We start from the raw sequence: 9,785 nt of genomic DNA on the forward strand, positions 1-9,785 counted from the left end.
CAACCGCTCGGCCAGAGCCATTGACGTCGGCCATATATTGACCGGAGTGATCCACGTCCGCACTATAATGATCAGAGCGATCCCCGCCACACTATAATTATCAGAGTGATCCACGTCAAGCGCTATAAATGACAGATCTACTATGGTCAAACCTCGCCATATATAACGAGTACTGTGGAAAGACTAAGGTATCTCATTCTAAACCATACTTTACTGTTGCTTCATACCTCTCAAAATCAATCTCTGACTTAGGCATCGGAGAGATCCCTCAGAGTACACCTCTGGTCTTCCAAGCCAGTCTTCTCTTCATCCTTTTCAAGTGATCGAGATCGGAGACTTTATCGGAGGCTATCGACACTTTTATTCAACAACAGTTGGCGCCGTCTACGGAAAGCGCTTCTGAGAGGTGCACATCCTACCTTGCACAAATTTTTCAATAGTTTGCGTCTCCAATCTAGCAACACGCAGAACTGTTCCCACCAATTTTACATTTCACAAATTTTTATATATTTTACTTATACAAATGCTAAGATCACTCATGGGTGCACCAATTTTCCCATTGTACTGAAGCACCTCCTCGGTTGAGATTTAAAAAAAACAACAAGAAGCAAAAAAAACAAAAAACAAAAAAAAAAAAACAAAAAACAAACCAAAACAAAAAAATAAAAAAATAAAAAACAAAACAAAAACAAAACAAAGCAAAACAAAATCAAACCTTTTCTATTTTGTCTCCATGGCTGCCAATACTACAAGCACCGACAATTTTGATGATCCAAGTCATGTTTTTTATCTCAGTAACTCCAAAAGTCCTGATATTGTTTTGGTTTCCAATCTCTTCACTAAAACCAATTACAGTACATGGAGTCAATCCATGGTCATTGCACTTAGCACAAAGAACAAAGTTGGCTTCATTGATGGTACCATATCCAAGCCCTCCAAGACATTTTCTGTCGAGTATCGACAATGGAATCGTTGCAATAACATGGTAAAAGCATGGCTTCTTAACTCCCTTTCAAAAGAAATTTCTGCTAGTGTTCTCTTTTGTGATCTTGCTCAAAATATCTGGATAGATTTGAAGGAGTGGTTTTCTCAAGTTAATGGTCCTAGGATGTACCATCTTGAACAAGAAATACACAATCTTGTTCAAGGAAATACATCTGTGGCTACCTATTTTACAAGGTTGAAATTGTTATAGGATGAACTGTCGTCTCTTCAATCTAATCTCTTTAAGGGAGATGTAGTTTCATACAAACAATACTAGCACACCATGAAGTTTCTTATGGGACTTAATGACTCCTATGGTGCGATTCACAGCCAGATTCTCTTGATGGATCTTTTTCCCACGATTAACCGTAACTACAGTTTAGTCTTTCAAGAAGATTGTCAATGGAACATCCAAGCTACAACCTGTTAATGGGGTTGCATTAGTTACAAAAGGTATTCTCCCCACACCAAAAATGGTAAGTCGTTCCACAAGCACAAACCAAAGTGTACTCACTGTCACAAAGAAGGTCATACGGTGGATCACTACTATTTCATCCATAGATTCCCATCTGGACCCCGTAAAGCTAGCTCGGGTTCCAAGCCACGTGCACACCAGCTCTCTTCCGCTAACAACAATCTGTCCACTAGCAGTCTTCCTTTTACTCCGGGTCAATGCCAACAGCTTTTAGCCCTGCTCCACTTACAGTCATCGCCTATGGCAAACCACATAGGTACTACTGAGTCTTTATTGGCTATATTCTCCCATCATTCTTCTGAAAGTCTTTGGATTCTTGACAGTGGAGCCACTGATCACATGGTGCGCTCTCCCACTAACTTAACCTATTCTATTCTTGTTTCTGGTCGCACAGTACGACTCCTTGATGGTTCTCATGTTGTGGTAACACATATTGGATCCATTGTTTTTTCTCCTTCCCTTATTTTGAAAAAAGTTCTTTGTGTTCCTTTCATTTCAACCTCATTTCATTTCCTTAGAGATACTTCAAGGGACTAGTTTCCTTGGGGCTAAACCATGTAGTCTACCAATGGAACCAAATTTGGCACTTAGTGAGACGGATGGAGAACTTATCTCGGATCCATCTTCATATCGAAGACTGGTTGGGAAACTGATATATTTGACTATCACTAGACCGGATTTGGCATATTGTTGACCCTATGGTCATATCCCTTTTTTGATAATGACAAATACTCAGGTATTAATGGTTATCTAGTTCATGTGCTGATTTATATTAGTAGATATACTAATGGCACATGAAGTAAAGCTTGAAGACCCTAAAGATCATTTTTATTGTATTTCATTATTATTTAATTTGGGTCTGTAATATTTAAGTAGGAAAGGTCTGTAATATTTAATGCATATCATGCATGTAGGAACTGCAAGTTCAAAGACCTTAGAACGACTCTAGATCCCTACACAAACTCATGACCTTAGTGAGGCCTTAGGGAACACCCTTCGGTCGATCGACGCCAAATTTTTTTGGTGTCCTCAAAAAGGCCTAGAAATGATCCTTGGACACTCACACATGCACATGTATATATGGTTAAATGGATAAAGTGATTGCATGATTAAATAGGACCGAAATGCACAAAAGATGCATGTTCAGTCGATTGTACTCTCTAATACAATTCCCCTCGGTCAACCGAACCGAGACCGGGTCAATAGTTTGACCACTACCCAGTCGACCGAACTTGCCTAGTTCATTTTCACTCGATCAACAAAACTCCCTAGGAGTCAACACATTGACCATCTAGTCGATTGTGCCCAAAATGTATAACAACGTCCTGGTCGACCAAGTTCCCACGTGTGAGAATTCAACGGTTCGGTCAATCGAACTTGGTAGTTCAAAAGGTTCCCGGTCAACCGAACCGAGCTAAATAGAAAAATCGCCCTAGAACTTTCATGTCTAGTCGACCGAACTTGTAGTTCATTTTATGCCCGGTCAACCGAACTCAACACGGCTCGGTCAACTGAACCTACTTCAGTCGATTGGTGCTCTCGGGTTGCCCCATTATTTTTACCATGGTTAAAATATTTAAACGGGGTTAATTTGGTTAAATTGCATTAAAACTTTTATTATAATAATTTCCTATATGTCCCCAACAACTATAATTTTTCCTATCTCTATATATAGGCCCTCATTTGCAAAAATTAAGACAAGATTAGGGAGTTTGATTAAGAAGAATTTTCTCTAAATTTTTTAGTGTCATTTCTTTATACACATCTCATATACTCATTCTTTTATCATTCCCTTGCCAAATCTTTTTGAGTGAGTATATTTTGAGAGATCCTACAAAACTATAACTCTCATTACATTTGTTGATATTTGATTTTCATATTGAGAGTTAAGTAAAGATTTTTCCACTGATTTAATTCGATAAATCTTTATGCAGGGAAAATCTTTTAGCTAAGTGGGTCTTTGCATTGTTATTGCAAGACTCATTTAGGCTTATATTTTTGTGTGTAAAAATATTTCACAAACTTATTTTTTGAATATCTCCTTGTGCTTGAATATTGAGAAAATATTGTTTTGAGATATTTAGAATACTCTTGGTAGACATCTTTGAAACCCTAGACTTATGATTGAAATATATTGATATATAATTTCAAAGATAGTTCTAGTATACACTCTTGTGCTTATTTGAGAACACACATTGTAGTGAGTGTTGATTGCACACATTCACATCACTGAGCTTATAGTTCCTATCATGTTGATGTGCATTGTTTAGTGGTTGAGCATATTGGTACAAATTTGCTTAGTATAAGAAGTACTTTACTTGTTCGCAAAGTTTATATCATTCGTTGTACTCCAGGCACGGGTCTGAAGAGGGAGACTAGCCCTATTTAATAGTCCCGAATTGGCTAAGACCCGGTTAGGAAAGTTAGGTGCGTCATCCTAGTAAGGCGTGTTGATTAAGGTCAGCCCCTTGAATTGACCTAGTTGTAATCGATACCGCTTCACCCGTTAAGTGAGCATTAGTGGAATCCTTAGACTTGCGAGCTAGAGGTGAGAACGTAGGCACGGTTGGCCAAACTCCAATAACATATCGTGTGTTTGTTTATATTTTCGCACTTTATATTTTACCGCACGTGTATGTTATGGTGTGAATGATGTGCATGATTTAATTTTCTAACGTTATATGATTACGCGTCAAAAGTGCGTAATTAGGCATCTTAATCTGGACATTACGGCTTATATTTTTAATTAAATGTCCAATTACATCCAATATTTTAATAAAGTGCCGAATTTATAATTTTTGAGTTTTATTGCATAATTTATGAATTTTTGGTAATTTTTTATCACAGGAAAATCCCCGGGAACCAAAACCGGTACCTGTTCGTAATTCACACATAACTTTTCTGTCCAAGCTCCGATCGATACGATTCAAATTTTTAGACAATGGAGAAAGAATTATCTACAACTTCCGTGTTTTGAGTTTTATAAGAAATAGGCTCCAAAAAGGTCAAATTTGGCTGTGAACAGAGAACCAAAAAAAAATAATAATAATTAAAGTGTTGATGTGACCCAGTCATGCGGATGTGCGCTGGGTGCTGGGTGTGTGGATGAGTTTGTGTTTCTTTTTTTTTTTTTATGCTTTGAAAATTCAAATAAAGTGGCAAGAAAGGAAAGAAAAAATGGAAAAGAAAAGGAGATAGGGTAGGGTTGAAGAAATTTAATTCTTTTGGAGGGGGGCAGCAGCTGTAGTCTTTTGGGGAGTCTACGCGCCGCTGGACAACAAGGAGACCTCCTCACGGCCAGCCCTTCATGGATCTCTCTCTCTCCTTCATTTTCCTCTCTCATCCTCTCTCTCTTTGAATTTAATATTTGTTAAAGATTATTCTCATTGTTAAGTCTTTAATATACTTTTATTTAAAGTTAATGTTGCGATTAAATTCTGGTTTAAGTTGATTAGAGTGTAAATTTATTCCATTGTTGAAAACTCTTTCTTATTAGACTAATTTCTGCTTTACTCCCTCTTTTACTCGCTCTCTCTCTCTCTCTTGAATTTGAATACTTGTTTGAGTTATTGTTAAATTTTATTTGGGTTGTTTTATTATTAAAGTTAGTTAGTTTTATTTTTTTTTAATTAAAGTCATTAAATCTAGTCTAAGTGATGATTTGTGTTGAGTTTGCTTGAAGCATTTATTTAAAATTAGTGTTAGATTTAAATATTTGTGCAAGTAGTATCTTAGGCTAGTTTATTATCGAAGGACTTTTGTCTAGGTTAGCTTAGTTAATTTATTTGTTTAATTGTATGTTAGTTATTCTCCTATTTATGCACATTATGTTCTTGTTTTAGGTTTTAATTTGTTTCAATTTCATCACGAAATTTCAAAACCCCCAAAAATTTTGAATCTGAACCATGTTTAGTAAAATTAGTTTTCTTATTTTCTTTTTTTTTGTTTTGCACTAGTTTAAAACTAATCTACATTCCCCGTGGAGACGATCTGGCCTATTTGGTCTAATTATTACACGACGTAACTCCTATACTTGGGATAGCCCTAGTGCTACTCATTTTTAGAAGTGAGTCATTATATTTATCTGCACATTTGGAACTATATAGACAGACCCTAGGTTGCGAATATACTGCTATTAGATTAGCTAAACCTGTGAATAAATTTTAAAGTTCCAATTCACCCCCCCCCCCTTTTGGGAATACACCAATTCTAACACATATGCATTGCACACATTGAGTCAATTCATGGGTAAGCCACAAACTTCCCACTTGGATGCTGCACGTCGGGTTTTGCACTATCTCAAACAGTCATCTGGGTAAGGAATCCTTTCGTTAGCTTCTAGTGGTATTCAATTGCATGCATTTTGTGATGTTGATTGGGCTCGATGCAGAGATATCTGTTACTAGGTACTGTATTTTACTAGGAAAATCACCAATCTCTTGGAAAACCAAGAAGCAAACAACAATTTTATGGTTCTCAATTGAAGCAGAATACCACTCTACGACATCAACCTGTTGTGAAATTACTTAGTTAAAGCAACGTTTGACAAATCTCCAGATAACTCACCCACAACTAACAAACTGTATTGTGATAATAAAACAGCTATTCATATCACATCTAATCCAGTATTCCACGAGCAAACAAACCATATAGAGATCGATTGCCATCTTGTATGGGAGAAGATCCAAAACTAAGTTATTCAAACTATTCACATACCCACAAGTCAGTAGCCTATGGATTTATTCACAAAAGCACTCATACCCACACAATTCAACCATTTACTGAGCAAGTTGAGTATGATCACTATTTACTCCAACTTGAGGGGGAGTGTTGAGGATTGCACAACTTATTCCATCGAGGCTTCCCAAATATAGATGCATTGATTCACGTGATTATAAATATTTCATTTATTCTAGGATATTGGTTTCCATTTTACATATGATATCATTTAATTGTAATTATTCTGTAATTATTCTTTGTAATTATAAATATAGTATTAACACCCACGTTAAGGTGTGGTGGTTTCTCAAAATATTCACATAAAGAGAGAGAATCTTCCAAAACCCTAATTAGAGAGAGAGAGCAAATGAGAGTTATTAAGAAAAATTATGTTACTTAGCCCTTAAGTAACTCAGTCCGCAGGAAAATCGTGGATGATTTTTCTGGACTTTACAAAACCGCCGACAGTTTGGCACTTAAACTGCTCTCTATAGTTGTAACCATCAATGGTTTTTCTAAGACTCCCTGAAACTGTCGACGGTTTGGTCTTGTGCCAAACCAATTTCCCTCTTTTCTTTCCCTTTATCTTTTCTTTTATTTATTTTTTTATTTCCGTGGTTCAAGTTACTACATTCTCCCCTCTTTACAAAAATTTCGCCCTCACAATTTGCTAACTGACTTTCATCACATCCACTGGATTGTCATTGACCTACTGATCCGACTCTAGGAAGAGCTAGTGGCCACCCACATAGCAGCCCCGTCCCAAGTTTATTAATTATCCTCACTTATGGCAGAGGAAAACCGTGGTTACACGCAATGTCTTAGAAAATTACAATACCCATACAAAACTCTCTCAAAGACCATCCATATATTAAAACCAAAAATGACAGATAAACCAAGCAACCTACTCTAAACACTCTATATATACAAAATCAAACACTTAGCTACTACCATACTTACCTGTTTAACGTTGAGCCTCTCTGAATAGTTTTGAATACTTCTGACATATTTCTGTCTCTAGTTCCTATGAAACTTCCTTAACTGCATAATTACGCCAAAGTACCTTCACAAAAGGAATTCTCTTAGTACGTAACTCATGTTCCTTATGGTCTAGAATCCGAACCAGTATTTCATTGTATGTCAAAGTATCCCTAAGCTTCAAAGACTCATAACTGATCACGTGCAAAAAATCTGGGACGTACTTCCTCAGAATGGACACGTGGAATACATCGTGGATCCTAGACAGTGCTGGGGGTAATTCTATCCTGTACGCCACCGAACCAACCCTCTCTAGAATCTCGAATGGCCCGATGTATCTAGGGCTTAACTTACCCCTCTTTCTGAATCTCATCACTCCTTTCATCAGAGTAATCCTAAAAAATATTACATCTCCTATCTTGAACTCCAGCTTTCGCTAGCGTGTATCCACATAGCTCTTCTGCCGACTCTGTGCTGCTTCAATCCTTTCCCTAATGAGCTTGACCTTCTTAGAGGTATGCTGAACAAATTTCGGCCCCAAAATTTGCCGCTCACAAGCCTCATCCCAATACAATGGAGATCGGCACTTTTGACCATACAATGCATCATACGAAGCCATTCCGATACTGGCTTGGTGATTATTATTGTATGCGAACTCAACTAACGGTAGATATTGAATCCAACTACCCTCGAAATCCAGTGCACATGCCCGTAGCATATCCTCTAGAATCTGAATGGTCATCTCGAACAGTCCATCGGTCTGTGGGTGAAATGCAGCACTGAAAGTGAGTTGAGATCCCAATGCTTTTTGTAGACTCTTCCAAAATCGGGAAGTGAACCACGGATCCCTATCTGAAACTATAGACACCAGTACTCCGTGCAATTTGACTATCTCCTGAACATAGAGCTCTGTTAGCCTATTCGTGGAGTAACTGACTTTAATTAGAACGAAATGGGCATTCTTCGTCAGTCGGTCAACAACTACCCAGATAGCATTCTGTCCATGAAGTGTCGATGGCAATCCCGTGACAAAGTCCATCGAAATGTGCTCACACTTCCACTCAGGTATGAGAAGTGGTTGCAATGGTCCTACTGGTCTCTGATGCTCGGCCTTCACGTACTGACATATCAGGCATTGTTTTACAAATCTGGCAATCTCCCTCTTCATGTTATTCCACCAAAAAGATTCCCCCAAATCTTTATACATTTTTGTGCTCCTTGGATGCATTGTAAGGAGAGAGCGATGTGCCTGATCCAAAATGACTCGTTTGATCTCAGCATCATTCGGTACACAAATCCTAATGAATAACCTCAACACCCCATCATCTGAGATATTGAAATGTGTCCTCAAACCACTCTATACACCATTCACAATCTCTACCAGATTTGCATTTTTCGTCTGAGCTGCCTTGATCCTTGCTTGTAAGGTCGGATGAACTACCAGGCTAGCAATGAATGCCTAGTGATTTCCTTCCACTAACTCCACACCTAACCTTTCCATGTCCATCCTGATCCGATGCTGAACTACCATTGCTGAGACTAACGCATCCACTGACTTCTTACTCAAAGCATCGGCTACCACATTAGTCTTTCCTGGGTGGTAATGGATGGTACAGTCGTAGTCCTTTATTAACTCAAGTCATCTCTGTTGCCTCATGTTCAACTCCTCCTAGGTGAAAAAGTACTTAGACTCTTATGATTAGTAAAGATCGCACACATTTCACCATATAGGTAGTGCCTCCAAATCTTTAACGCATAAATTATAGCTGCCAATTCCATGTTATGCGTGGGATAGTTCTTCTCGTACTCCTTGAGTTGGCGACAAGCGTACGCGACAACCTTTCCTTTCTACATTAAAAAACGCCTGAGTCCTTTCTGAGATGCGTCATTGTAGATCACGAATCCACCATGTCCTAATGGAATGGTCAAAACTAAGGCAGTGACTAGCCGCTGCTTCAGTTCCTGAAAACTCTGCTCGCACTCATCAGTCCACTCGAACTTCATTTTCTTTCTCGTAAGTCGTGTTAGAGGACCTGATAGTTTAGAAAATCCCTCTACAAATTGGGGGTAATATCCTGTCAGACCCAAGAAACTTCTAACCTCATGAATATTCTTCGATCTCACCCAAACAACTACTACCTCTATTTTTCTCGGGTCAACTAAAACACCTTCCCTGGATACTACATGTCCAAGAAATGCAACTTGTTCCAACAAGAATTCGCATTTCTTGAATTTAGAAAACAACTTATTTTTCGTAAGTACCTAAAGTACCTACCTCAAATGAGTTATATGCTCCTCAAGTCTCCTCGAATAAACCAAGATGTCATCGATGAACATAACCACGAACCGATCTAAGTACTCATGGAACACCCTGTTCATCAGGTCCATAAATACCGCAGGAGCATTGGTCAATCCGAAAGGCATAACCAGAAATTCGTAATAGCCATACCTAGTGCGGAAAGCCGTCTTTGGTACATCCTCTGATTTAACCCTCACCTGATGATACCCGGATAGCAGATCAATCTTGGAGAAGACTTGTGTGCCCTGTACTGGTCGAATAGATCGTCAATATGGGGTAACAAGTACTTGTTCTTCACTATCACTTTGTTGATTTCCCTATAGTCGATGC

The sequence above is a fragment of the Malania oleifera genome, chromosome 7 (assembly GCF_029873635.1).
Source record: "Malania oleifera isolate guangnan ecotype guangnan chromosome 7, ASM2987363v1, whole genome shotgun sequence".
Lineage (NCBI taxonomy): Eukaryota > Viridiplantae > Streptophyta > Magnoliopsida > Santalales > Ximeniaceae > Malania > Malania oleifera.